Raw genomic sequence first — 14,251 nt, 5'->3', positions numbered from 1 at the left:
CATCTTAGTAACAGAGAAAGATTAATTCTACAATGGCGAAAGATGTCAGTCAAAAGCAGTTTCCCTTGAAAGGTGAGATTTATACATGTACCCACTGTTTTGCTCTAATAATTGGTAAAATAGTGATTTGATTGTCATGTAAAGAAAACCTATCACTTAGCTTCATGTCTTACCTGCCTCAAATATGTGGCCTTGCTGGTTCACATGGTGACTGAAGTTTCTCAGGTTTGCTCTAAATTCAAGGTAGTATCCTAAATAAATTGGTGTCAAAGAGGCAGGGTCAAGAATAAAAGCTGAGGTGGGGGCAGCATGCAAGATGTCGATCAAGAATTTCTGAGTCAGTGATGGGGACTGGATTTGCCCTGACAAGGAATATGGAAATGTAAACTTTCCCAGAAGAACCAGCTGTAACTGATGTGGTCAGGAGAAAGCAACTGAGGCCAAGATAATGAAAGCTGCTGGCAATGAAATAGGAAAGACTGGCAGAAAAGAGCCAAGGCCTATTTAGTGCTAATGACTGGCAGTGTAAACTTGCAGTAATGTGAAATGGGCCAGAAGATCAGAGTGTAACACGTGTAATACCACAAAGTATGCTAGATTGGAAGAAAGAACAGGATATGGTGGGGGTTTTAATGAAAGAGAAAATGTCAAATATACAGAAAGAGAAGAGTCTGATGGAGAACGTGATGAATTTGGATGTAAAAAGAAAAAATACATAGGGAAGGCAGTCGGTCCTGCACCTATATTAAAGGAAATTGATGATAAAGAATGACAGCGAGAGGAAGAGGATGAGGATGAAGATCTTTCTAAAAATAAATTACCTGAAGATGATGCTGATCTCTCAAAATGTAATCTTGATGCCAGTGAAGAAGAAGATAGTAATAAAAAAAAAAATCTAACAGAACATGTCGATCAGTCTCGATCTTCATGATCTTCATCTCGCTCATCCTCCTCCTCAAGTTCAAGGTCTAGGTCCAGGTCCCATTCAAGAAGTTCTTCCAGTTTGCAGTCAAGATCCCGTTCCAGATTCAGAGAACAGTTGAGATCTCGTGGGTCGAAATTAAGCTCTAGCTCTTCCTCCCTACGAAAAAGGTCTTATTCAAGTTCATTATCATCTGCATTACACATAGGCTGAAGAGGTCCCAGTGTTCCGGCTCTGACATCACAACAAAGAAATAAAAATGGCTTCCTTTGACACTGCTGCTACTACCTCTTTTCATGTAGTGTCCAGCCTCTGTACAAGACATATCTTTGCTTTTCTTCAGAACACTTGTTTTTCTCCTTGAAGCAGTTCTCTCCTTGTTCTTGTAGATTTTTAACCCTTGAATAAATATAAATGTTTATTGTTCATTTGTGGCCCATACAGTTTGTTTGAATGAGAAATCAAGTCTGGAAAGGACCCCTGGCAACCACACTGTTTGATAACAGTTTCACGATTGATATATAGAAAGGCCACCGATTTTGGTATGCTCATTTTGTTTTCTGGTTCTTGCTGAATTTATCAGACATAAATACCTCTGTCAGTGTTTTTAGGATCTCCTAAGTAATGGATCATATCATTTACAAATAGGGATAGCTTTACTTTTTTCTTCCCCATCCAAACCCCATTGATTTCTCTTCCTGCATTCTTGCTCTGGCTCACATACCAAGGATTGCAATGAACAGATGTGGTGACACACTTTTGTTTGCATTTTTCCACATTGTGATGTTGGCTGTGGGTTTTTGTGTGTAGCATTTATTATACTGAGGTAAGACTTGTATACCTAGATTACTTAGAAATTTTATCATGAAGTGATACTGAATTTTGTCCAAGGCTTTTTCCCTATTTATTGAGATGATCCTATTTCTTTTATCTTGATTCTGTTATGCTGGGTAGTTTGTTTGCATATGTTAAACCATCCTTGTATTCTTGAGATAAAATCAATTTAGTGATGGTGTAAGATCTCTGTAATGTATAGTTGAATTTGTTTTGCAAGAATTTTATTCATAGCCTTTGCAACTATACTCATTATGGATATTGGTCTGTAGTTTTCTTGTAGAATTTTATTTGATTTTTTTAATGAATGAATGTGATATAGGCTTCATAGGATCAGTATACAAGTATTCCTTTCCTTTCTATTTCATGGATTAGTCTGAGGAGCATTAGTGTTAGTCTTTGTTTAATGGACTAATAAAATTCCTCAGCAAATTCATCAAATCCAGGCATTTGCTTTGTTAGGAAACATTTTTTTTGGGGGGTACTGGGGATCAAACTCAGGAACTTGTGCCTGTGAGGCAGGCACGGTGCCACTGAGCTAAATCCCTGGCCCTGTTAGGAAACATTTTACTACTGCTAGAGTATAATTACTTTTTACTGATCTAGTTCAACATTAAATTCTCATGGTTCATTTTTGGGAAGTTGTATATATCTATAAATTTATTCATTTCTTCTAGATTTTCAAATTTGTTGGAATATACATTTTCAATATAGTACCTATGGCTTTCTGAATTTCAGTGATATTTGTTGCTAATTCCTATTTTCAACTACAGTCCCAACACTTTGGGTGTCTCTTTCTCTCTGTGCTGGCTCACAGTGTGCAGTCTGGTGCTACCTTTCCAATCTTCTACTTAGGCAAATGGAGCTTTCTCCTCACCAGGCATCTGTGCTTTCCAGAACCAATGCTGGGTTTCCCATGGCCTGGGAACCAATGCTCTTCCATCTGAACCTACTTTTTATCTATTGTATATCACATTCATAATTGCCTTGGGCCCAAGCAGAAATTTATGCAGGATGTAGTCTGTTGTGCGCAGTCTTGGAAATACAAACATGCAGGGCTTTTAGTTCTCCCATGCAGCAGTCACAAGATATGCTTTTGAAGGTGGCTTCTTGCCCCAGTTGTGGCTCAGTCAGGTGGAAATTGCTGGGAATTACCTCTCCAACACCAGAACTCAGGTCACTCATCACTGTCTGGCTCACATGCCTTCAAGCTGATCTCATCATGAAGCACATTCCAGTTGATTTGGAAGAATATCCCAGAGCAGCTGGTAAGTGCTGCAGGCCTCTCATCTGCAATAACACCTTTTCAATTTCTACCTTTTTAACACCTCCCTTGAAATGGAATGCATATCATTGGATATATCCAACTTACATTTTAATCCTTAAGTGATTATTTTTTCATTAAAAAATGCATTGGTACATTTGAGGTATACAGTACAGTTACATCAATCATTAGGATCTTGTACCCTTACATGCTGTATCTTGGTTCTGTTTTTTCCCTATAGCTCTGCTCTCCCTTCACCCCCTCCACCCTTCCCTATTTACAAAGACTTTGTTTCCATTTTCCCTTTTCTTATATTTTTCCCTTCTTTCCTTTACCCTACCCTTTCCACTTTCCCTATACCTTTAGCCCTTTTCTTCCTATTTCACATTATCAATTATATAATTTGAACCTTATTTATACTTTTAGTTCTTCATACCAGGGAAACTATTCAGTATTTACACACGTGTGTCCTATTTATCTCACTTAAAGAGTATGGCCTCAATGTGCATCCATTTACCTAAAAATGACTCTAGTTTCTCATTCTTTGTGGCTGAGTAGTATTCCATTTTATAGAAAAACCACACCCACATATTCTTTATCCAGTCTCCAGTTCAGGGGCACTTGGGCTGTTTCCAAGTTTTAGCTATAACAAACTGTGCTGCCATAAACATGGCTATGCATATATCAATGTGATATGATTCTTTTAATTCTTTTGGAAAGATACCCAGCAGAGGGCTAGCTGGGTCAAATGGAACCTCTACTCCTAGTTCTTTGAGGTATCTCCATATTGATTTCCACAGTGGTTGCACCAGTCTGCACTACAGCCAACAATGGAGAAGGGTTCCTTTCTCCCCACAACCCTGCCAACATTTGTTATTGTTTGATTTCTTGATAGCAGCCATTCTTTGTGGGGTGAGGTGAAATCTCAGTATTTGCATCTGCATCTCTTGAATGACTTGTGATTTGAACATTTTTTATTATGTTTATTTTCTGCTTTTACTTCTTTGTTTGAGCAATATCAGTTCATTTCAGATGCCCATTTTTGAACTGGGTTTACAAATTTGGTGGGGGGGTCTGTTTATTTTTTGTTTTTTTTTAGTACTTTATATATTCTGGATAGTAGACCTTTGTCTGAGAAACAGCTGGAAAAAATTTTTTTCTCACATTGTGGGTTGTCTCTTAGCTCTGTTGATGGTTCCTCTTGCAGTGCAGAAGGTTTTTAAAAAGATGAGATCCCAGTTGTTGATTGTGCTGGTTCCCATGCTACTGAGGATTTGTTCATAAAGTATTTTCCTATGCCAATGCCTTCAAGAGTTCTACCTAATTTATATTCCAGTAAGCTTAGTGTTTCTGTTTTAATATTTAGATCTTTAATCCACTTGGATTTTAGTTTAGTTCATGGTGAAAGATAGGTATCTAGTTTTAAACTTTGGCAAGTTGAAATCAGATATTTCCAGCACCATTTATTAAAGAGGATATCTTTTTTCCAGTGAGGATGGTTGGCTCCTTTGTCAGAGATGAGTTAGCTGAGCATGTCTGGAGTTGTTTCTGCATCTTCTAATCTAGGAAACATATATTTTAAATTAATACTAACATCTTTGACTTTCAAAAAAAACACAAAATTCTTGGAGAAGTCAAGACAAGTGCTTCTTTTATGTGAACTATTTTTTGTTTTGTCTTGTTCTTCAAGCAGTTTATCTAGGAGTTCAGAACAAATTCTGCACATTAATGTACTCTACCCTGAATAACATATGGTTTCAATGATCTTCCTCTAACAAGAGAATTTAACTGTCTACAAACATGCTTTCTAAACACTATGCTTGCAGTATGTTAAGCCTCTTGAAAACAGAACCTGTATTCAACTTGTTATTGTTTTTCTCTGCATGAAGCAAAACCTCATCTTCATGATAAACTCTACCCCATCCATTAAAGAGACTCATCAGTGGTGCCCAGGAAGGCAAGGAAGAGGATAACCTTTATGGTTTCCCTGTGGATCTGGGCTGGGAAAATAGGATGAAGGCTTCCATTCCACAGGTATTTATACTTCCACATTTGTCATTGATACCTATAGGTGCAGGTGCCAGAAAAGTTTTACTACAAACTAATACATCTAAATTTAGAACTCAGTTCTGTGACAGATGGAAAAATTCAGGGCCATATTTAAACATTAACATTTTTCTACATTTTTAGAAGGGCATGAAAATAGAAATAATAAACACACCTGGTAGGAATGGTTTTCAGTATTATGAAGATAAGAAGGCTTAAGGTCACAGAACAGGGTAACAGATTCCTATGTTCTTAGACAAAAATTTCAGGTAGCTGGTGATTCAACTCTGAGCTTTGGTCTTGTGGATTATCTTGAACCCTCTGTGCTTGGTGTTTTAATTAACTGTGTCTGTTTTACAGTTATATACATCAAATTAGTTCTGCTCTTACATGTCCGTGGTAAGTTTCCATCATTGTTATTAACAACTTGTTCTTCTGAAAAAATGAAAATTGTTCTTATTTGAAATTATAGTAGGTAAAAAGTGGAAAACAGATGAATCATAATAACTTCCATTTCTCTAGAGCTTTCTGTATGTCAAGGAGGTGGTAGTGGCCACCTTACCTGTGGTTTCAATTTTCATGAACTTCAGTTTCAATCAAGCATGGTTCAGAAATGTTAAAAGGAACATTGTAAAGATAAGTGATTCATAAATTTACATAGCTTTTTTAATAGTATATGATGATATTTGTTCTGTTCCATTATTATTATTATTGTTAATTTCTTACTTTCATAGTTCATTACTTAAATACTATTAGAGTTTATATGTAAGACAAGCATTAGTAATTGGTAATAATAATAAAGCATATATTTATTTAGTACTCTCTGAAGTTTCAAGTGTCCACTGGAGGTCTTGGAACGTGTCTTCCATGGGTAAGCAGAAACTGCTGTGATCTAAGGACTTTGTGAATAGTAATTTGGTGATCTTCATAATGACTATAGGAGACACCTATTACAATTTTCACTTTCAGACAGGAAAGCTAAGACACCAGAATAGAGATTTGACCAATATCCTACTGCAAGAGACCACGTGAATGCCGAATCAGTGTAAGTATGAGTTATTTCATATATTGTAACTTTGTAAAGTAGTTTCAAATGCACCTTTTATGTAAAGTGGGAAAGTGGGTATATATGTCACTTAATTATCTAAGGCGTATATATGTCTTTTACACAGAATAGGTGAAAAAGCTTTACATATATTCCAGGTGCTTAGACCTGTAAGATACCCTGCACTGCTGAAATACTATCAAGCATTCTGTGATGCTTTGACCTTGGAGAATTGCATTACCTAATAAGTAATTGATTGACTATAACTAGATAGTTTCTTATCTGTACTTCATGTATGTAAAACTTTTGTTTTCAATGACATTGATGGATTCTCGTTTATAATCAACAATGGTCATGCTACAGTGTGTGGGGTCTTCTTCCTCATCCCACTCCCATAGTAAGAGCTGTAAGCTATGGGCAATGCTCATGTTCCTTTTGTCCAACAAAGTGGATTGGCATCAACCCTTCTTTTCCTGACTTCAAACACGTGTCAGTCCAGAAACATGTGATTATATTTAATTAGTTTGTATTTGTCACCTTTCTTCCCGTGCATTTGGCTTCTGAATGTTGGAAAACTGTTTAGACCTGTGCCTAAATTGGGAACTGGTTGGTTTCAGCAAATATATTGACATCCGTGTTGGCAGAAAGAATAGGCACCAGCTTCTAAAGATAAAGTGGAGCCCTTCTGAAGCTTCTTGATGCTAACCCAAAAGTTTTCCCTAAGCTGAATTTATGATTATTACCACATATGAAAAATCAGTGCCAGGGAAGAGAGTGCTCTTTTGTAGGAAAGTGAACACTGGGATAGATCTAAGTTTCTTTGAAAACCCTGCTGAAGGATGGCCTTAGTTTAGGGGCCTTTCTGCTCCAGTTATATGTGATTTATTTCCATAAAATTGTTTCTGGGGAAGCTTCTTCCATAAAGTCAAAGAATAAGTGTTTTAGACCTAGCAAGCAATATAGTTTCCATCATAACTATGTGGTTGGTTCACGTGAATTCAGTCATAAACAATATGTAACTGAAGGAATGTGTCTGCATTTCCTTAAGTTTATTTATTGAAGCAGTTTCCAGACCAGATTCCCTAATGTCTAGTGACCCAGAGATGAGAAAATCAATGCAACAAATGAATGAATCAAGGCATAAATAAATCCTATAGTAGTTCTGTACCTCTCTAATCATCCTAGTCTCTTACATGCTATTATGAGACACAGTTCTGACCCAAGGTTTAAATATGATTCCATTACTTGACAAATGGAATTCAAAGAGACTGAGGCTTTCTTTGCCGGTTACTCTCCTGCAACGTGACCCTTTCTCTGTTCAGGAATCTGCCATGGTCCTCATAACCAAGTCGTCCTTTGACTTCATCTCCTGTCACTCTTTTTCTTTGTTGATAGCCAGTGATTCCCGATTCCTTAAAAAGTCAGTGTTCAATCTTGCTGTTACCACCCTTGACCAAATTATTAGCCCCTTAGCCCAAGCTACTGGCTTCTTCTACTTCCTCTGAGGTTGACAACTATCTTCCTGGGATTCCACCATTCCTCGGATCTAGAATCACTCCTTTAGTGCTTATCCCACCCACTTCCTTCTGGCTACTTCTGGGGCCTGTGGAAAGTCTCTACTTGGTTATAAGTAATTACTTATACAGATGTAGCCAAAATGAGCTCTGTTTATGTAAGAAAATCTTCCTGGGAAGGATAGTGAAGAGCTTGCCACTTGGGTATAGCGAAAGAGACCACAGTCTGGAGAAAAACAATTCTAAGTGGGTTTAGTGTAAAATATCTGAAGCACTGCTGTGCTACGAAACACAAAATTATGCCAGAAAACTCCACATGATGGGGCAGGAATCAAGAAGAAGAAAGCACAAAAAATGTGCTTCATAACTCAATATAACAAAGCTCTAACAACCAACAGCAACAGCTATCTGGGTAGCAGTAAGGAGCTTCTCTCTACATAGGGTGTGAAAATAGGTGTATAAAGTATTTTTGTTGTTTTAAAGGATATTGTCTACATTACTTGGTAGGCTTTGTTCTGTTTTGGTCTTTATTAATTACAAAATGTACTCGTTCACATAAATAAGCATATTTTGATCTCTGAGATGCCACAAAGCAAACTACTTCTGTAGTTGTCACTTGTAAAGGTTGAAAGAAAATCAAGACAGTAGCCTGGGATGCTGCCCTACTTATAGCAAGCTGAGTGGAGATAATGTTTGCAGAAGGAAGAAAGGAAGATTTTATTTCTGGGCTATTAATCTCTAACACTGAGGTCCATAACTTTTGTGAGGACCATAAATCCATAAGAAAATAGAAGTTAAAAATACAAAGGAGTTTTGATTATTGCTAAAATCCCCAAACAGGAAGTTTTAAAGCTCCTTAGAATGATTTTTGGCTTAGGTTGTATAGGGACTTCATTTGGTGAAATACTACTCTAAGTCAATTTTTTTTTCTGAAAACTTAGACCAGTTTTAAAGAATGACAGCATAAAGTTTGGTGAAAGTGTTTTATTTATACCTTTATGTGAGCAATATGAATCTATCCAGAAGTTAGACAGAGTTCTAGGTTCTCATGTCCTAAAAAATTCCCCAGGAAGGGTGACCCCCCCCACCACCCGGTTGACTATTGTAGTGTCTCGGATCCATTTGATGTAGTTTCAGACTTTGACAAGGGTGCCATGTTTGCCTTTGAGAGCAAAGCCTCTTCCTCAAGAAACTTCCTCAACGTTCTATTGTGGACCACAATACCCCCTGACTCACCCAGAAAGAAAACAAGAGAATATCAGAAGTATGCCCACCTCCTGAGCAGGTGCTCAAAACCAAAATAAACTTTCACTCCTTTAAGTTGCTTTTCTCAGGTATTTGTTGCAGCAACACAAAACTAACACATGCTCAAAATGTTTTGGATATCAGCTGAGCGTGGTGTCACATCCTATAATTCCAGCTGCTTGGGAGGCTGAAGCAGGAGGATGAGGAATTCAAAGCCTGCTGTGGGCATCATAGTTAGACCCCATCTCAAAACATTTTCAGATTCTGGACCATTTCAAATTTGGGGTTTTTCAATTAGGGATGCTCAATCTGCAACAATTAACATTCCTTGAATACTTAATGTTCTAACCTCATTCTGTATAAAGTCTCATTTAATTCTTAAGGTCAACTAGTGAGCTAGGAATTCTTGTTCTTACTTTTCTTGTTCTTGTTCACATTCTTTTCTTTTTCCTCCTCCTCCACCTTCTCCTCCTCCTCCTCCTTCTTATTCATTATTACCATTTTGCAAAGCAGGATACCCAAGGTAAGTAAATTCAAATAAGTTCATTGAAAAAACCACTGAGCTATCTAAATTCAGGCAGTCAGCACAAGTCCTTCACCTCAGCTGTCCTATACACTCACCAGACTCTGACTCTTCTAAAGCAGTCGCTGATGGAAGGTTGCATATTTCCCCAGAATTAGATGAGACACAGAGTAACACCCATGGGACAGGGATGGACAGGATGGTGGTGCCACACTTTGGTTGAGGATGGTGCATGTGTCTAGCTGGGTCAGCATGATGTCAAGCCCCAGAACAGTGCTCTTGTACCTGAGGTGTTTCATGGTCTTCACTGTGTTCCTGAGCTGCTCAGACTATCAGAAGCTGCAAGACTGTGCTCACATAGTCTCACCTGGAAACCTCTGTAAAGAGAGAAGAGAGGTTCCTTTCTCCCCACAACCCCGCCAACATTTTTTATTGTGTGATTTCTTGATAGCAGCCATTCTTTGTGGGGTGGGGTGGAATCTCAGTGTTGTTTTCATCTGCATCTCTCGAGTGACCAGGGATGTGGAACATTTTTTCATATATTTACTTGCTGCTTTTATTTCTTTGTCTGAGAAGTGTCTGTTCATTTCAGATGCCCATTTTTGAATTGGGTCTTTATATTTGGGGGGCTGGTTGTTTTGAGTTCTTTATATATTCTAGATAAGAGTCCTTTGTCTGAGGAGCAGCTGGTAAAATTTTTTTCCCACGTTGTAGGTTGTCTCTTAGTTCCGTTAATGGTTTCTTCTCCATTGTTGGTGGGAGTTCAAACTGGTGCAACCACTATGGAAATCAATACGGAGATACCTCAAAGCCCTGCTAGAGGTTCCATTAGCCATCCCTCTGCTGGGTATCTTTCCAAACGAATTAAAAGAATCATATCACAGTGATGTATGCGCACCCATGTTTATAGCAGCACAGTTTGTAATAGCTAAAATTTGGAAACAGCCCATTTACCCATCAGTTGGAAACTGGATAAAGAAGATGTGGTTTTTCTATAAAATGGAATATTACTGAGCCATAAAGAATGAGAAATTAGATTCATTCATAGGAAAATGGATATATATTGAGGATATATTCCTAAGTGAAATAAATAAATCACACATGTGTAAATACCAAATAGTTTCTCTTGTGTGAATAAACTGTAATAGTACATAAGATCCTAATGAGATGACTGACATTGTGAAATGGGAGGAAAAGGTCTAAAGGTATAGGGAAGGTGGGATGGGTAGGGGTAGGGTAATAAGGGAAAAGATAAAGTGTGAGAAAATGAAAAGATGGAAATAAAGTGTTTGTAAATGGGGAGGGGAGGAGGGGGTGAAGGGAGGGCAGGGTTATGGGGAAAAAATGAGAACCAAGACCTGTCATATAGAGGTACAAGATCCCAATGATGAATGTAACTGTACTGTATCCCTAAAATGTACCAATAAACTCAATTAAAAAGAAAAAAATAAAAAAGAGAGAGACAAGAGATGGCACAGAGCTTCTGCCAGGCAGCCAGGTCTTTCTTTCGACTTGCAGTCTATCTCACCCCACTGAGCTGGCAGGCAAAGGAAATGGCCTGTGGACAAAGCAATGTCTGTCGTGGATTCAAAAAAAGCACTGTCAGGCAGGGGACTGCATCTGAGGCAAAAAGGAATCGGTGAGCAGAGCACACTCATTTTTCAAACTCCTTATTAACTGCCAGAAATAGCACTACAAACTGCCAAAAGTGTGTCAAAGAAAAGAGAACAGTAAGAGTACTTCAGCAGGAAGCCAGGGACCCGTGGAGAGGGAGAATCTGAAGCTAACTTGAAAGGCTTGTAATGAGTAAAGGAAGAGCATTGGGATTCAAATCACAGAAGAAAGGGTTGGTTAACCTTAGAGAAGGAAAGGGGCACATTTGCTCCAGAGATAAGTGGATGCTCAAGAAGAGGTTCATCAGGCAGAGCTGCTTATTCACCCCTGAACCTCACTTCCTGGGCCTTCTCTCCCCATATAAAGAGATGGCAAGGAAGCAGCAAGGAGGTATTGAGTGCTGCCCACAGGAGCTCGGGGAAAGTCACTTACATCTCACAGTGGGCTGTTAGCAGCAACCACAGGCTGCCTCTGAGCCCTGATACATAAGTGGTATCAAGAGTTCGGGGACTCCTATAGGTGAGGACATTCTTGTTACTGGTGTAACCCCCAACAGTCTTTAGACATTAGTCTCTTGTCCATGGATAAAGTCCCTAGACAGGAGAAGGTGAGGGAATAAGGCAGTTAAAGATTATGCTTTGTCCTGAAGCTTCTGCTTAGGAGGTAGATTTAAAAATAGCCTTGGTGTGTCTGCAGGTGACAACATTGAAAAATGTTCCATTTAAATTTCTTTTCTCAAATAAAACTGAATTTTAATCCTTTTCTTTTAAAATATAATACCCATTCACAAAAGAAATCTAAGCATAACTACAGTACAGTACAAATCAAACAATACAGGAAAATATTTATCGCAAATTCTATTCATTGAAAATAACCATTGCAAATCTATGAAAGGAAGGAAGGAAGGAAGGAAGGAAGGAAGGAAGGAAGGAAGGAAGGAAGGAAGGAAGGGAGAAGAAGGAGGGAAAGGAAGAAGGGAAAGAATAGAGGAATACAGGGATGACAACAATTTTAAAAGCTCTAAATCTGGGTTAATCTAAAATTTAGATGTAATCTTGGAGAAAAAATAAAATGTTAGTATAAAGAAATATTTGTAGGTTGTTTGTCTAACATAAACAGGAAGCGTAGTAATAGAGCAGGCCAGGCTGTGACTAGGGAAGGATTCTTGGCTAGCCCAGGTGGAATGCTGCCTGATTCTAGCCACAGACAGATATTTTGAAGCTCCAGGGACGCCTCACCTGAGTGTGCTCTAGTCTTTACTATTATTTTTTTTTTTGCCTTAACTTTATTGTCCAAAGTTGTCACATCTTTGAGATCTTATGCAAGTTCAGAGGCCTGCAATTCAGAAAGGAGGAAGCAGAAAGTCAAGCAACACGGGCCTAGAACCCTGCTAAGTGTAGGCTGACTCCAGTTCTTGAACTGCTGAGGGCAGTTTTGGTGTATGCACACTACTCTGATGCAGGGATGCTGTTCCTTCTGAGAAAATGTCTGAATCGGGACGTTACACTTCATGGCTACCCTAGATACACAGCACAATCTCCTGTGATCCCTTGATCTGGGGCTGTGGGGACTGAGGATTTGTGCTACAAGACACATCCATTAGACTCCCATATTCCACGACCATACATTTTCAGGTGAGTTAGAGAAACCTACACATTTGCTGCTCAGTTTCTGATCTACAGAGGAGACCATAGAGCCTGGAAATTGAGCTTTTAGTCACAATCACTTACTTCAGTATTGGAGAAAGCAACTTACTAGCACCTCCTAAGAACATGTGAAAAATGAAGCCTTGGTTCTCTGACTGTACTCAGAGCCAAGAACAATGAAAGGATAGTATCCTTTATCACCCCAAATCAACCATAAGTATCTGTAGTCCCAGGCTTCTAGGAAACAAGTGCACTATGAGAGGAAACTCTCCAATATTCACCCGGAGGTGCCTCCATTTCTTAAGCACGACAAATGTTGTTGCTTGGGTTAAATGTGAACATAAATTCAAAGAGGTGAATGAAGTTTTCAGAACTAGATTTTTTTCTCCTGTTAGGAAGCACTCATGATCTTCTTGTTTTAATAAAGTTTTGCTGCAAAGACACAAAGAATACTCTTATATTGTTATACAGAATCCTGCCTCACTGAAAGAAATATTTCCAATGCAAGTGATGTACAATTTTTTTTTCTTTTTTTTTTTGAGTTTATTGGTACAATCTAGGTCTACAATGCAGTTACATTCATTACTGGGATCCTGTACCTTCACATGACAGTTCTTGGTTCTCATTTTTTCCCCTTGTTCCCGCCCTCCCTTTACCCCTTCCTCCCCTCCCCATTTACAAATGCTTTATTTCCATTTTTTCTTTTTCTCATAATTTTTTTTTGTACTTTGGGTTGAATTTGGTGGCAAAATCCCTGAGCTAAATCCCTGGCCCATAACTTTTTTTTCCAGCTTCAATTGAGTTTATTGGTACATTTTAGGGATACAGTACAGTTACATTCATTGTTGGGATCTTGTACCTTTACATGACAGGTCTTGGTTCTCATTTTTTCCCCTTGTCCCTGCCCTCCCTTCACCCCCTCCTACCCCATAACTTTTTAACTCTATGGAGTTTTGATTTCTTTGTCTGTTTCTTCAACTCAGTTATAAGCTCCTGGAGCAAGTGATTTTATGTTTAAATCCTTAGTTTGAAATGGCAACTTTGGGACAGAGTAAATGTTTAAGTCTTCCCTGCCTCACTTAATTATTACCACAATAACATTTCTACAAAAGGCAAACACTGTCTATCCAGGGGGAACCACCATACCTTCATAATTATCCAGTTGAAGATCCTTCCCCTATGTTGAACCAGAACTGTTTTGTTAGAGCTCCTGTTTCTTCCTAAACTTATCCCTTGGGGACATAGGATCAGGATCAGGAGAACAATAGTGTAAGGGTTAAGTGGTCACTATAGGCTAGAGACAACCGATGATTGTGGGTTCTAAATTAGTTAATGGAGAGGGCAAAATAAGTAAAAATGCTAATAAATTAGAGCCACTGTTGCATTTTACAAGTCTCAAGACACAATCCCCAAAATTGCTTCATGTTGCTGAAAAATATTATGCTAGACTTGTAATAAAACCCAGAGGCTGGCCTCTTTGTAAACAACCTAGTAGAAATAATTTTTAGGAAAGAGAAATTGGTACTGGACAGGTTTGACTACTCTAAGATCTGGCATACATTTCTCTCCTTCAACAAATTTCCCCCAACTTGGAACCA

At 38.4% G+C, this 14,251-nt stretch overlaps 1 pseudogene; it reads left to right on the top strand.

Annotated features, from left to right (window-relative positions):
- The first annotated feature begins 316 nt into the window (after positions 1–316).
- On the top strand, positions 317–1,135 carry LOC104850674 (annotated as a pseudogene).
- The last annotated feature ends 13,116 nt before the right edge of the window (positions 1,136–14,251 follow it).

Source organism: Fukomys damarensis, unplaced genomic scaffold, assembly GCF_012274545.1.
Source record: "Fukomys damarensis isolate Sample0158 unplaced genomic scaffold, DMR_v1.0_HiC HiC_scaffold_16, whole genome shotgun sequence".
Classification (NCBI taxonomy): domain Eukaryota; kingdom Metazoa; phylum Chordata; class Mammalia; order Rodentia; family Bathyergidae; genus Fukomys; species Fukomys damarensis.
The sequence above is the reverse complement of the archived record's forward strand: the minus strand, read 5'-3'. Positions and strand labels throughout refer to the sequence as shown.